Genomic DNA, 16232 nt, shown 5'->3' on the forward strand with positions numbered 1-16232 from the left:
AATAACCATCCCTCTGTAATTAATATCCCTCACCACTTCACTGCAGCGTATAATTTGCCATGTTGGCGAAACTGTGCTCTTCCATAAGTGGCCAGTAGTATATAATTATGAGAGATATTTGCCTTCTCAGATCTTTTAGGCATTCTGGTGCGCAGCACATATAAATAAATAGAATACAAATTAGTTTGCAATGACAAGTCAAGTCTATATTGTATTTATAGGCAGCAGTAGCAAAAAGCTAGTAGAGGGCAACCTCTTTCTCTGCTGTAGCACATCACTCAGCACCACGGGTCTCCAAACGTAGGTAACTTTTATTTCTGACAAAAATGACTAGTGTTCCCAGAAGATTTGGTTTTTATATGCTGACTTTCTCTACCACTTAAGGAAGAATAAAACCGGTTTATAATCAACTTCCCTTCCCCTCCCCATAACAGACACCCTGTGAGGTAGGTGGGGCTGAGAGAGCTCGAAGAGAGCTGTGACTAGCCCAAGGTCACCCAGCTGGCTTCATGTGTTGGAGGGGGGAAACCAACCCGGTTCACCCGATTAGCTTCTGCCAGTTCTCCAGATTAGAGTCCACCGCTCCAAACCACTGCTCTTAACCGCTACAGCATGCTGGCTCTCAGGACATCTTACAACATCCAGGGAACTATACCTGGGGTACAGGGCTGTTGCTGCCACAGTTTTTCCATAGGCTTTCTGGCAGTTAGAATCCTAACAGGAAAAGGGCTTGATAGGGGTGTTTTCTTAACGAAGGAGTATGGCAGTTCTGGCTGTCATAGTAATGACAGGAGGGCAAAGAACCAGCCTGCCCTAGAAGCACCTGCCTTAATCCGGTTCAGAGATACCAGAATTTGGATTCAAGGCAAGGCCAGGACTTCTCGTGCCACATGGTTTTACATTTTTTCTACAGATATAGGCTTAGATCCGGTGATATCGCAAGTGGAAACATAAACTTAGTGCAGTTCCGCTTGGGTGAGATCCTGTGGAACACCTTGTGCTTTTCTCTGTATATTTTATAGGGTTGCCAACCTCCAGGTACTAGCGATCTCCTGCTATTACAACTGATCTCCAGCCGATATAGATCAGTTCACTGGGAGAGAATGGCTTCTTTGGCAATTGGATTTTATGGCATCAAAGTCCCTCCCCTCCCCAAGCCCCACCCTCCTCAGGCTCCGCCCCCAAAACCTCCCACAGGTGGCGAAGAGGGACCTGGCAACCCTACTTGCATAGCATCTTGCACAAACAAAGGAAATGGTTCAGGATACTAAGGTAAGGGTCCCCCTACACTTCCACTTGTGCAAGGACCCTAGTGCACGCAGAAATCTTCAAGTGGATCCAAGTCAATGTTTTATATTATAGCTTTGTGAGATGCATGTTGCGAGGTGTCAGAGATGGTCAGCTTGATTTCTGTTTCTTGCTCAATTATTTTCAGTGCTTTATTGTATTATCATTCAGTAATTGATAACACTATTTGCTTTCCTTCTCTTCTGTTCCTGCTTTACTTTGATAGAGATCTGGATCCCACCATCTTACCATCAAGAGCCTTGCAGCTCTTGACTCACATTATCATTTCTCAATTCTCTGTCACTGTCTTTCCTTGCTTTTGAATATCATACTGTCTGCTTTGTCCTGTGAATATTCTTTTTGCTATTAGCTAATATCCCGCAGGATCTTTGTTTAATTTCTATCCAGTTTTAACCCTTGGCTCCTTCTTTGCTGAGCCTTTGTTCTCCCCTTCTATCTGTAAGGTGTTTGTGAAATCTATATTGAACAATCAGAAGATAATTGATGTCTTGGTTTTGTGTCGGTTGATTTGATTCCTTTTTCTACCTTTTCATCCCGTTTTTCTATTCTTGGTCTGGCTGAGCTTGGCTTGTTCACCTCTTGGTTAATTTTCCTTTTCCATTGTCTGATCATTCTTTGTCTGCTTTTGTTCATTTATTGGTTTTTGCTTTCCTCAATTGATACTAAACTTTGTAGAGATGTATGTGACCTTCTTCCCATTTAATCTCAATTAATTTATCCCTTTAGCAAAGCTTTTAAGATATTGACCTCTGCCTTTTCTACTCCAATTCATTCTTTGGCTCTTCTTTCTCATCACTGTCTTTATCTCAGCCTCAATTCACTTCTTCTTATCAATATCTTCATTCACATAGTCATATTACTATATGTTTTCATAATAAGTCCCAATCACTTGACTTTCTTCATTATAACATATGGATCCTACCTAGGGTTGTCAGCTCCGGGGTGGGAAATACCTGGAGATTTTGGGGGTGGAATCTGAGGAGGGCAAGGTTTTGTAGAGGGGAGGAACTTCAATGCCATAGAGTCCAATTGTGAAAGTGGCCATTTTCTCCACGGGAACTGATTTCTATCGCTTGGAGGTCAGTTGTAATATCGAGAGATATCCAGGCCCCACCTGGAGGTTGGCAACCCTAAACCTACCCAGCTGAGCAAAATTTGAAGCCTGTTGTCAATATAATAAGCCTTCCTCCAAGCAAAGAGCCACTTAAGTTGGGGGGAAGGTAGCTTAGGGTGGATGAACTTCCTCCAGGCAAAGATTGTTTCTATGTCAATGAATTGTTATGTCTTCTAGACAGCTGTATTTTTCATACTTGAATCTTTCTCAGTTTTCTCAACTTTTCACAGTTGTAAATTCATTGCTCCATCATCTCCTTCCTTCTCTTCCTTTAGTTCTTCCTTCTAAAGTTTTCTTTATTTCTTGCATGATAAATCAGTGGCCGTTTGTTCTCTTATTCATGATTCCCAATATCATCTTTATCCTTCATATTATCTAGTTCTGCACATTTTCCTTCTTTTGTTCCTTCCTTTTCTATTTCTCCTCTCTGTTGTTTGGAATGTCTAGCTTTTCTTTACATGACATGAAAAACTAATTGTGGTCTTGAGGCTAATTATTTTCTATACAGATGACTTCCATGCTTAGACCTTCACTTCCTTACATTTTCAATTTTTCTTTTTCTTTAACGGCTGGCACATTTTGATATGAATATAAATCTGATTTAGACTTTCCTTTAAAAATATTTTACATAATTTACAAATGTATATGTTTTTAGGAAAGGATAACCAAAATCTTACTCTCTTTAGGATTGCAGTGTGTGAAGAAGTTAATCAAATGGGCAGCCCATTCCTGAGCTCTGGGGCTGAAAGAACTCAGGAAGTTCAAGAGGCTGCACTGGCATCCGGGTCGCTTGTACCACTGACAGAGGCACATATGCCAGCGCTGGGGTGCACACGCTGGCCTCCCTGTGCTGGCGCGGCAGTGCGGCACTGGGACACCAGTTTGGCTTCCTGCTGGTGTTTTGCTGGCGCAAGTACCCATGCCATCATCCCGGGAAGCATTCCGGGGGACGGAGCTGCCAGATACCAGCTTCCTGACTCCTTTCAGGCCGGGAATGCCCCCTCCAGCAACAGCGTTGCTGCGCCAGGTTCTTCCTCGCTCTTCCTAAATTTTAACCTTTAAAAGGGGTTTTAAAGCCTTTTGGCAGCCGGGGAACTTCTTTGGAGGACTTCAGTGGCTCCTCGGCCATGCTGTCCTCAGCCGCTGAAAGGCTCAGGAATGAGCTGTAAGTCTTTAACTGATTTTTTTTTTACTGCAGATTTTTGTTTAAAGTTTAGACAAATTCTTACAAAGGTTTTGGGCTAGCTGTTCAAATATTCTGTGGAATGAAGGAAATTCCCAAATCTTTGGAAGAATCTAAGGTTATTTTGATCCCAGTATGTGACTTGGATCTCACTAGTGCCAAGTCTTATCAACCTATTGTTATAGCAATTATATATATATATTTTTACCAGTATACTATGTAGCAGACAGAAAATAGCATAAATAATTATATTGGACTGTATCCTACCACACTCCATAAGCAAATTTTGAAGCCTTCCTCCATCCTTCAATGGAAGAGCCACTGAAATTGGAGGAAGACTTCTTAGGCTGGAGGAATTTCCTTCTGCCTTCAGTAAGGTATATCACATTGATCCCGATCAACCTGGTTTTCATTTATGTCAGGAATTTACTTAATACTATCATAATAACAGTTATAATTCTTCAAAATTACTAATCTCTTGTTCTCTGTTACTTTTTCTTTGTGCTTTTGCATACTTCCACCTTATTTATAGGATTCACTGTCAGACACTATTCTGTTGATTCTTTTTTAAAAATCTGAAGATTTATCTGTTTAGACTATGGTTATGTGGTGATGATTTTAATTTCAACATTCTCTTTTTCTTCCTCTAGCTTTTAATTTAATTTTTTGTTTAAGTTTCAATTTGATTTTAAGACTATTTTCATATGAGTTCTGTACAGAACCCAAGATTTTCAGCAACGAAAAAAAATGGGTTGGATCCAAAGCATATGGGCATATTGGCAGAAGAAGGGGCATTTTTGCTGAGCATGGAAGCTTTTTCAAGGTGGGAACCATGTACAAATCAAGAGTGCCTTTGGGTAAGGGCCACTTTCTTGAAACATAGGGCAGGTGCCACGTTGAATAACATCATCATCATCATCATCATCATAGACCTTTAATGGCATAACAATTATTACAAACGTTGAATAACATTGCTCCAAAGAGCCACAGGTGGCTCCCAAGCCACTGAGTATCACTGGTACTTCTTCATGGCATTGTTCTTCATGGCAATGTTCTTTATGGCATTGTTGCTCTACTGTCCTAAATATTCCATACATCTGAGACAATGTTCAGTATTCAGCACAATGGCTTTTTGTATTGAAAGGATGTATGTGTGTTCTTTTTATTTACAAAGTAATAGGTTTTTTTGCATACCTTTCGTAATGACTGTCGATTAAATTTCGCTTGATACTGATTTAGTCAATAATAAAAGCCGAATGTTAACTGCTTTACTGTCGGATGTCAAGCCTGAAACAACTGCCTTGGTTGCAAAAAATTTGGTAATGTTACTGAGATGGGCATCTTTGAAGCTTGCCTAATATTTCAAGTGGCTGCTGTGATGTGGTTTATCTCGAGATTGGTCAATGATCATGATTATCATTGTTTATTATATCACAGTCTGGCTGGATGGTTAGATTATTTTAATCCTTTATTTTAACCTTTTGTTTAATCCCAAAATATGGTACATTTTATATATTTTATACTTAATTGTATTGTATACTCTGTGGGGGTCCTGGTTTGTTCATCAGGGATTTGTATGATCTGTTTTCAATCGTGAGAATCTGTATGAGCTGTCTTTTGTACTATGCCTATTAAAGGTTATTGAATTGAATTGCATACCTGGACATTCCAGGTATGTAGAAACCCCTGTGTTTGCTATGGGTGACTACCTTTTGCTGCACAGGACCATCAGATTTGACACTAGAATGATCAGGGTCTACAAATGCATTCTCTACTTTTATGGTATCCTTTTCCTTCCTAACTGTATTATAATTGTATGATTACACAGTTATCAAATATATAGATATGTCTATATATGGCTTCCTGATCCCTGGAGCAAAACTCTTTCGGGAATTATTCTTTTATAGGGAGTTGGGAGAGCACAGTTATCAACAGAAGTGATAAAAAATGACATTTAAAGCAGGCATGGCTAGGCGGTTAATGCGTTCACCTCCTCAGATACAGGCAGGATTGTTGCTGCGGGGGTAGCTGTAAGCTATGTGGAGATAGTCTTGAGCTCCTTGACAAGGCACAGAAGTGCTTTAAGCAGAATGCCAATGCTTCTAAATCTAATCAAGGTGGATGGGCTCTTCTTGAATCGCTGTGCAAAAGCTAGAAACGTGAGTCTACCAAGTGAGCAGTGAAGTGCTGGAGGCCAGTCAATAACTTCTTGATGCAACTAGAACAGAACACCGAAGATCTATAGCATACCTCAAAGCACCTTAAAGGGAATCAGCCTTGAAAACCTATAAGGCTGAACCTCAGAACTATAAAAGGCCAGCCCTTTGTTTCTCAGAAAACAGGACTAAGTAATAAATGTTTTGTAATTTATTTTCTCTGAGGAAAAAAAAAAGAATGGCTGTTTGAACAGATATTGGTTTTGAACAACTGTACATGTAAATCCTTAAAGCACGTGCAAAGCTCTCCTATCAAAGTGGTTTCAGCTGCATCAGTTATCTAATCTCCCCTCTTTAATAGCTTGACAGAGACTTGCCAGTAGGCCCATTTATCTGTCCAGGCCCCATCTGCCTATAAGCAAAGGAATCCCAATTCCCAGGGCACTCATGGGAGGAGATTTGTATCTAATCCCGGAAGAATTTATTCAGACCAGGCTCAGTGATATACAGTATGCAGGCTTTGTGTAACCCCTGGCCACTGAGAAATAGCTTTGCCATAATTTTTAATGGTGCTTTAAACCAGTTTCCAGATGTACAAGTCCAGAGTCATGTGCAGCAGCTGGAATGTACCTGTAACTAGAATACAGTTGCAGATAGCAAGCAAAGATCATAATGTTTTAAATAGAGGTAACTGCAGACCTATTCATACAACCGTGTTGTTTATGCATGGGAGTTTTACCTGAGGTTCGTTGCTCGTGGGACCCACACTTTCCTGTTGGGAGTCTATGTACCAGCAGTCTCCAAGCTCAAATCAAGTCCCTGCCCCTTTAAATGCTTTGTAATTGGCTTACTTTGTAGAGCTTACTGTGAGAGAACACCCCCCCCAAAAAAAACCCAATTGCTGCATAAAAAAAACATTTTAAGAACAAAAAACGAAAAAGTGGAACAATCGGAAAGGGGGGGGGGGCAAGCCTTGGTTTTAAAAAGCCTTTCTTCTGTTCAGAAAGAGCTCTGAGGAAGCAGGAAGCATTTGAATCCCCGCCTCTTTACACACTGCTTTGTAATTGGCTGTGAGAGATACCAAGCTCCTTTGTCCCACACTTTGCCTTATGCACGGGAATTTCACCCAGGCTGAGCTCAGGGTAGAGGGAAGAATTGGGTTTACAGAGGGACAGGAAGTCCTGTGATTTGTGAGGGCTGGCAGCAAGGTCATTTCTAATGGATGGAAAACTCATGTGTATCTCCAAGGAACAACCAAGACAGACGGGGGGCACATGATGTGAGTGAAAGTACCCATGCATAAATGACCCCAGTCTTTGGGCCTGTTTCTGATGTTTGGCTTCGTTTGGCCAAGTGTGTACTGCAGGGTGTACTGGAACAACTCTCTCACATTAGGGTTGCCAACCTCCAGGTGGTAGCTTGAGATCTCCTGCTAATACAATAGATCTTCAGCCAATAGGAATCATTTCACCTGGAGAAAAATGCCTGCTTTGGCAATTGGACTCTATGGCATTGAAGTCCCTCTCCTCCCCAAACCCCGCCCTCCTCAGGCGCCACCCCAAAAACCTCCTGCCAGTGGTGAAGAGGGACCTGGTAACCCAATCTCACATACATGATAACTTGAATTTGTCATGCCACCATTAATGCTTATTTTGAAGTAATTATATTGGTGCAGAACTGTTTCTTTGGCTCTCTAGTCAGGAGCCACCAGGGTCCCCCTGACAAAGATTCCATGTGGGGCTCCCTCTTTCCACCATATCCAACCCAAACACTGTATGAAAACAAATCACATGGCTTGCTCAATTTCACGGGCCGCCCAGGCCACCCAGAGCCCCCCAAATGTCGACCTGTCTCAGTAGCTTTACCTCCACTTCTGTGTTCTCAACCATACAAAGGTTTCCAGACTCCTCAAACAACTCCATCCTTTCTGCTTTGACAGGCCTTATGCCTGGAACTGTCTCTCTGAAAATATGTGTGTTGCTGTCTTTCTCACTTCCTTCATATCACTCATCAAAACCCACCATTTCCACAAAGCCTCTAGCACATGCAGCCCCCATCCTCTACTGAACCTAAGCCTATGTAACTGAAATGAATATTTCTCATCAGTTTATCCACCCCACCTCCCACTTCTCTCCTTGTCTTTCTCATGTCAGATTTGATATTGCAGACCTCTTGGGGCTGGGCCTTGCAGTCTTGGGTTCTGAAAAGTATCACATCTGTTAATGGTACTACAATCAAATTACAAATTAGACCAGTTTTTGGACTTTGGGGCGAACCCTAAAGCATCACTGCCAGCTTGATGACTTCACTTCAAGTTTGGTGCCAGAAGTGACTACTCACATGGGTGTGGTGCTAGTGCACACTCCCATTTTTGACCATCCCCTACCAGCTTGTGAAGCACCAGTGAGGATTGGAAGAAATAATCTGGGAGGTGTCCCACTATAGAAGGAAAATTGATGAGCTGGAGGGGTGCTTGTTTCGTTTGATATGAAATCTTCAAACTCCTATTTAAGTAATCACAAGGAGAAGAGATGCTGGTATGGAAAGGAATCTCAGCATTTGGATGACTCACGTAGTTCCTATTTACAAGCATACTGATGTAGGGAGGAAATGGACCATACGGAAGCAGAACAGGACACAAAGCTCTAAATTTGAGTTATTTAGAGATATTTTGTGGGCTCTGTGAAAGATGTTACTGCTTTGGCTGTATGATTTTACCAGTAGGAATAAAGACACCTTCAGAAATTTTGAGGCATGCATGTCATTGTTTTGCAAAGTTAGTTCAGCACAGTGTTGTTGAAATTTGGCCGAGATTTTATCTCCTGCCATTTCAGGACAATTAAACTCAAAAGACCCAGTGTTTTCACACATGATGCTTAAAGTCAAACTGCACCAACTCCAGCTGAGAAAACTTGTCCTAAAATAAAGATTGTGTGGGGCAAAATCTTAGAAAAATTGGCAAAGGTCATGGTGCTGGGGAAAGGGGGGGGTCTCAATTCATCCCTCTGTTGCATTTTCTCCATTAAAAATGCTCCCTGTCTGCTTTAAGCCATGAAGGGTGGGGGGGACACAATATAGGATTAAAGCAGCCTAAAGGGCATTTTTCTCTAAGTGTACACATAACCAGCTTCTCCTTTCCCTAGCACCATGACCTTCATCCATATTATTCTTCACAACTGCATAAAGCCATATGTGTAACTAGGATTGTTGACTTCCAGGTAATTTCTGGAAACCTCCTGCTATTACAACTAATCTCCAGCCGATAGAGATCAGTTCACCTGGAGAAAATGCCTGTTTTGGCAATTGGACCACTCTATAGCATTGAAGTCCCCTCCCCAAACCCCACCCTACTAACAGACCAGGGAGCCTTAGTTCCAAATGCAGAATGGGGCCAGCCTTAAACAAGCTAATTCATCCAAACTGACTTGCTTGAAATGGGCCCATTTTGAATCAATAAATTTGTATTTATTACAAAGTACTATGCATATATTAAAAACAAGCCCTTATGGCAACAAATACATGGGTGATAATCTAAAACCACATGCCAAACACATTACGGCTCCCAGGCCTTCTTCAGTGGTCTAGTACAACATATTCTGCACACAGAAACTTTCATTTACAAATAGAACAATTTTTTATCAGCCTGAGTATGTATTATAAAATGTCTGGGGGGAAAAACAATTAAGAATTGTGTTAAATGCAGTTTGACTATGAAAAAAATATTATTGAAAAATATTTTTTTGGCTACTTATATTCCAAGTGGACAATGCTACCAAAATGCAACTAAACTATGTTTTGAATTAGTAGAAAAGAGCAAGAGTCCAGTAGCACCTTAAAGGCTAACAAAAATATTTTCTGGCAGGGTATGAGCTTTCGTGAGCCACAGCTCACTTCTTCAGATACCAGTAGAAAAGAGCAAGAGTCCAGTAGCACCTTAAAAACTAACAAAATATTTTCTGGCAGGGTATGAGCTTTCGTGAGCCACACTTCTGAAGAAGTGAGCTGTGGCTCACGAAAGCTCATACCCTGCCAGAAAATATTTTTGTTAGTCTTTAAGGTGCTACTGGACTCTTGCTCTTTTCTACTACTGCAGACAGACTAACACGGCTACCCACTGTGAATTATGTTTTGAATTGTAAAAGCACACATCCAAGGAATGCAGTTTAATTATTTCTTTCTGTAAAAAAAATACCAAAGTTAGCTATTGAAATAACCAAAGCAAATGCATATTATCAAAACAGGGACAAATCATAGAAGTTCCTTAAAATCTACATACCTGAAAAGGGCTAGTATTACATTTAATATGTACATATCAGTATCAACCAAGAAAGACAATGCTAACAGATGATCACAACCTTCTTTAAATAGTACATGGGGGGGGGGAGAGAAAAGGCTCCTTCATCCTTTAACTCATTTTAAAATTTGTTTGTTTGTTTGTTGAATTTCTAACCTGCCCTCCCCAGCAAAGGCCAGGCTCAGGGTGAGTTAATACAGCAATGCAGCCGTAAATTACTAGATTAAATATAGAAAACAAGTCATTGCAGACAAAGCCAGTCCATTTCCTCATTTAGACCCTTTGGTGCAAGAGTATCCAGAGTGTTGATCCAAAATGTTTCTCTTGTCTTTAAGAATCTCTGTTGTTGAGAAGACGCTGGCAATTGTTCAACAACCCAGAAGTGGAGGTCTTTATCGGTATGACCGCAGGTGGTGAAATTATAAACTGATGATACTGTCTGCTCTTTTGTTGTTATGAAGCTCCAATGCTCACAGATTTGCATCTTAACAGGTCATGTAGATGTGCCTACATACATCAGATTCCATGAAGATTGTACTACATATATTATGCCTCTGGAATTACAACTGAGAAAATAATTGATATGAAAAATTCTGACACTGGTTGAAGTTTGAAAAGTCTTCCTTTTAACAAAATAAGTACAAACGGAGCAACGTCCACATGGGAAGTTCTCTTTCGATTTGGGATCGAGGCAGACTTTAAACTCAGGGTAAAACAGCACCCTGAAAATGTGGGGAAAATGCGAGAGGAGAGTGAGGCAACTTCTGAAGGTGAGAAAACACATGCATAATTAAAACAAAGCCCTGAAGTTGTGTGTGTGTGTGTGTGTGTGTGTGTGTGTGAATGTGACGGGAACAACCCATGCATAAAAGGCCTATGTGTGTGCACAGCATTCAGTTTTGCCATTAGTGGGACACAACTTCAATATGCTCTAGGAGCACATAGTCACAATAATAGAAAAATTTATAATAGAATAAAAAAATGCATAAAAAAGCAATGGCACAGCCAGGCAACACCTCACACATGTATAGATTTTCAGGCAAAAACGGATGCATGTATTTGTAAATGCTTGTTTTTCCTTTTTAGAAACAAGAAAACAATGATTCAAGAAGCATTGGAGCTCCCCCACACTCACTTGCCAGTATTTGAAAGGACAATGCGTCTATTTATACATATTTATGCCTTACAAAATGGGTTATGTCCTTTTTGGCTATTACCCGAGTGTGTATAAAGCCCCAAGGGAGAAGCCACCCGCAGACAAAAGCCACATTAGGAATATTGTCAAGAACAGTGTCTCATCCTTCAAATATGACCAGTGAGTTGGTGTTACAGCAGGTGAAAAAAAGAGAAAGATATACTGTTACTCTCATTTGAAGGATATTGTCAAGGTCTTTACAAGTCCATCTTTGGGTAATTTCTATCATAGGTTCTTGTAGGTTATCCGGGCTGTGTAACCGTGGTCTTGGAATTTTCTTTCCTGACGTTTCGCCAGCAACTGTGGCAGGCATCTTCAGAGTAGTAACACTGAAGGACAGTGTCTCTCAGTGTCAAGGGTGTAGAAAGAGTAATATATAGTCAGAAAGGGGTTGGGTTTGAGCTGAGTATTGTCCTGCAAAAGTATTGTCCTGTAAGTATCAAGATAATGTGCTAATGAGGGTATGGTATGTTAATATGGAACCATTGTATCCTGAAGTGATCTGTTAATGTGTGTAATCCAAAACTAATCTGTATGGCTATTGTTGAATGTTGTCTTTGTCTGGAGGTGTTTCAGGGCAGGAAGCCAAGCCTTATTCATTCTTAAACTCTCCTCTTTTCTGTTAAAGTTGTGCTGATGTTTGTGAATTTCAATGGCTTCTCTGTGCAATCTGACAAAATAGTTGGTAGAATTGTCCAGTCTTTCAGTGTCTTGGAATAAGACCCTGTGTCCTGTTTGTGTCAGTCCATGTTCAGCCACTGCTGATTTCTCAGGTTGGCCAAGTCTGCAGTATCTTTCATGTTCTTTTATCCTTGTTTGTATGCTGCGTTTTGTGGTCCCGATGTAAACTTCTCCACAGCTGCAAGGTATACGATATACTCCTGCAGAGGTGAGGGGGTCTCTTTTGTCTTTTGCTGATCGTAGCATTTGTTGTATTTTCTTGGTGGGTTTAAACACTGTTTGTAGGTTATGTTTTTTCAAAAGTTTCTCCATCCTATCAGTGACTCCTTTAATAAATGGCAAGAATACCTTTCCTATGGGAGACTGTTTTTCTTGAGTTTTCTGATTTTTGTTTGGTTCAATGGCCCTTCTGATTTCATTCTTGGAGTAGCCGTTTGCTAGCAGTGCGTGATTTAGATGGTTAGTTTCTTCCTTGAGAAACTGTGGTTCACAGATCCGTCTTGCACGGTCCATTAATGTTTTGATTATTCCTCTTTTCTGTCGGGGGTGGTGGTTGGAGTTTTTGTGTAAGTAGCGATCTGTGTGAGTTGGTTTCCGGTAGACCTTGTGACCTAACTGAAGGTTTGATTTACGGATGACAAGGGTATCAAGAAAAGACCACGGTTACACAGCCCGGATAACCTACAAGAACCAATGAACTCTGACCGTGAAAGCCTTCGACAATTTCTATCATAATCTCTACATTTATGTTATGCACAGAACAATGATATCACAATGAACCATATTTTTTGAGTAGGATGCAGTGTTACAATAGGGGGGAAAAGAAGCTTCAAGTGTATTTTTTTACAGTAGATGTCAATGGATTTGTAAGCCAGAATTTAATAGCTTTGTGCTAGAGGGACCCATAAAAGAAAAACCTTTCTGTGAGAGAATGTTGTACTTGCCAGGTTGACTAATCCATCACCATTAGCTTACTTTATTGATGATTCCTTGCTCTTTTTCCTTAAGATTACATGTTTGAAATAGGTTGTGTAAGTAATCCCTTGGGCCAACGGGGGAAATCATACCATATATCTCCAATGTCTTTGACAATTATGCAAAAACTTAATCAGGAATGCTATCTGTGCTAGGATGAAAGAATGGACAATGAAAGAATCTTATCCCCTTGGGATAAAATTTGCCAACTGGCACCATGTATTACTACCAAATAGAGGTTTGACTGACTCTCCATCTTTGTTTTTCTGGGACAATCACCTGATGTTTTGACTTCTCATCAGGGATGCTTTATCACCACTCTCTTCAGAACAATTGGATCACAAATTGCAAGCTACGCCCTCCCAAACACTTGACAAAAAGTTCACTTTATTAAAAAAAAAAGAAAGCATTCAGAATTGCATCAGAAATGCTCAGTGCACACATTCTCACATTGCCTTCTCTATCCCGCCTGTCATCTTTATGACATGGGAAAATATCAGTAACATTAAAAGGTATCAGAGCCATAACTGGGGGAGGGGGTGAGGAGGGCAGCTGCCGCCCCTCTTTCATGCAGAAAGGTCGACAGAACTGCCTCTCCTACCCAGCCTACTTCTCCTGTAGGAGAGGCAGTTCTGCCACCCTCTCTGCATGCCACAGGGCCAGCAGCTCCTCCTTGCCCCCACTAGCTACAGCCCTGAAAGGTATCTTGATGATGCTGGGGTCAGGGAGAAATCTCTCTTGTTCAAGTGGTACCCATTTTGCCAGGCTGACTCAGTGTTAATTTGTCAGAAGCATTTGGATCTGGGTTGCAAACTATCCACACATACAAATTCTTATGAAGAGTGGCTACCCCTCTTGCATCTCTATCCCTGATGTGTCCATGAATTATTTCCTTGGTTGTCTTGATGCTGCTTGGGTACAGGATGGACGGGAAGCTGCCTGGCTTATCTTTCTAGTTCCTGCCAAATGTACTCCTAAACAGTATGTGTTCATTCGTCTTAGCCGAGGCTCAAATGTTTTACACATTTCCCTGTAGTTGGGTGTGATCCAGCATGGAGAATGGCACAGACGGATGAATACCACCAACTACATAGTTGTAAAGGTAGCACATGCACTCAAAATGTAGCGAAGTGAATCATGACCTGCTTATTATGATCCTGGGGCATACATGGGACCCCTTTGAGGTGGGGCTACAGTTCAGAGGTAGAGCATCTGATTTGGATGCAGATGATCCCAAATTTAGTCTCTGGCATCTCCACTGAAAAAGATCGAGTAGGAGGTGATATGAAATGCCTCTAAAATTAGGATATATACCCGCTATAGTAGCCTGAGTGAAATACAAAGAGGCACGGTTACAAGGAGCTCCTTTAGTGGCTAAGCATTTAGTTTTCCCTTCATGGAAAGACCAACTTCGTGTTTCTTTGAATCTTGGATTAATGAGGCACTCCTTTTGGCAGCAAAGGCAAGAATGACAGCATGACAGCTGCCTTTGAGAAATCTGAGTTAATTTGGCAGCTCTCCTTGGGAGTGCTATGCTCTACAATAGATGCATGTAGGGTGGGAGATTGGATGGACCTGACTGGATCCAACCTCCAACCCTTTGTTTTCTTTCCTGTCTCTTGTTGTTCTGTACCCTGTTGCAGCATGAGCACTAGTTATGAATTGAGCAGGGTGAGGCAAAAGACTAGACAAAGTTCATTTGTATCTTTTCCTCTGGCTTTCCATCTTTATTGCCCTGCAGTTACATTTAAAAAAAATGTGTGTGTTTAAACTGTAAGGGATGGGATAAGGTTAGAGATGAAAAGAACTTCCTGTTTCATCTAGGACCTCTAGAAGCACTCTGTTCTTCAAACTCCATTCCTGCAAATAGTTGATCTGACCTGGGTACATACCCCATATTTTGCACAGTGCAGAAAATTCATTTAGCTTCTCTGCCATCTCGTTATCTCCCCAGTAATTAAACTACCGGTAATACTTGCTATATAAACTTGGAGAACCAGCGTTACAGTAGAATGAAAAACACATATTTAAAATGTGCTGTGTGTTGTAAAGTTGAATATATTGTGTGAGTTTGTGTGTATGTATTAGTGGGGTTAGGCTTAAGCCTTTGGCTAATAAAGCCGTACCATTGAAGGAACAGAAAGGAAGTGAAATACACAAAACATATCAAGTAGTTTAGATGGTGTTCTAATTACATCTAGAATGAAGACCATATGGTTCTGAATGATGAAGATAGACTTGTATGTGTAGATGGACTGCCACACAAGATCTTTGTTTTAGGAGTAATACAAATATTGGTACCAAATCCTAAATCTTTCAGTTACATGTCTTTGTCGCTTTGGAACTTCCTGTGTTTATATCCAGAAGTATTTGCTTTCTGCTTTCTCTCACTCTCTCTCCCCGTCTCTCCCCCAGTTTTTTAGCCAGGGTCCATTGTTTGGGTGTTGATGGTATAATTTAACCAATAGCCATCACAAAATAATGATGGCCCTGTTTGCCTTTGGAAAATTTGGTCAATGAAATAAAACTATGACACTTGTCCAAACAAAGCAACTGTCAAGGCCTATCATGGGCTCCCTTTAAATAAAGGCCTCCAGTGGGCCAAATTTGTTTTTCTTTAATGAACCCAAGCTTTTCCACTGTCATTACTCATTCCTTCTAAAAACAGTGAAAAATGCAATACATTACTCAACGGTGACCCTGCGTGTCCTAAGGTGCATATTTTATTGATGTAAATAAATGAGATTTTGGCTTACCCAAATAGCAATGTTTTGGTTTTATAGAAATTCTGTGTATTTTAAAAGTTGCGATTAGAGAAATGATTATTTTACCTGGAGGTTCTCTCTCTCTCTCTCTCTCTCTGTCTAATCTTGAAGGAAAATTGCTTGGAGTCTGTTTAGTATCAGCAGATAGCGAGCATGGGATAAAGTCCTGGAGAATGATATATAGACCTGCAGAAAGGAAAGGGTTAAAACAGCGGCTGTTTTTAATATTTCCCTGCTCCTTTTTTAAAAAAATTGAAGTAGAATGTGAGATATTTTGAAAGTATACAAGTTTCATGCTTGTGCGACTGAAAAATCCCCAATTGAAGTAAGTGCGGAGTTGAAATTTCAGTGTAAGTGAATATGAAATTAAATAGAGGCCCACTCTGGGAATTTACTGTTGTTATAAACTTACTAAAAGCAAATTAAATTGCACGTTTTACAGGGCTCAGAACCATAAAAAGTTATTGCTACCTCCTTATGCTCCTGAGGTGAGCTGTCCTTCTCTCCTTCCTTGGATATACATCTCTGAAATTGATACACATGTAAATTCTATCCCCCGCC

Source organism: Euleptes europaea, chromosome 16 (assembly GCF_029931775.1).
Source record: "Euleptes europaea isolate rEulEur1 chromosome 16, rEulEur1.hap1, whole genome shotgun sequence".
NCBI classification, from domain to species: domain Eukaryota; kingdom Metazoa; phylum Chordata; class Lepidosauria; order Squamata; family Sphaerodactylidae; genus Euleptes; species Euleptes europaea.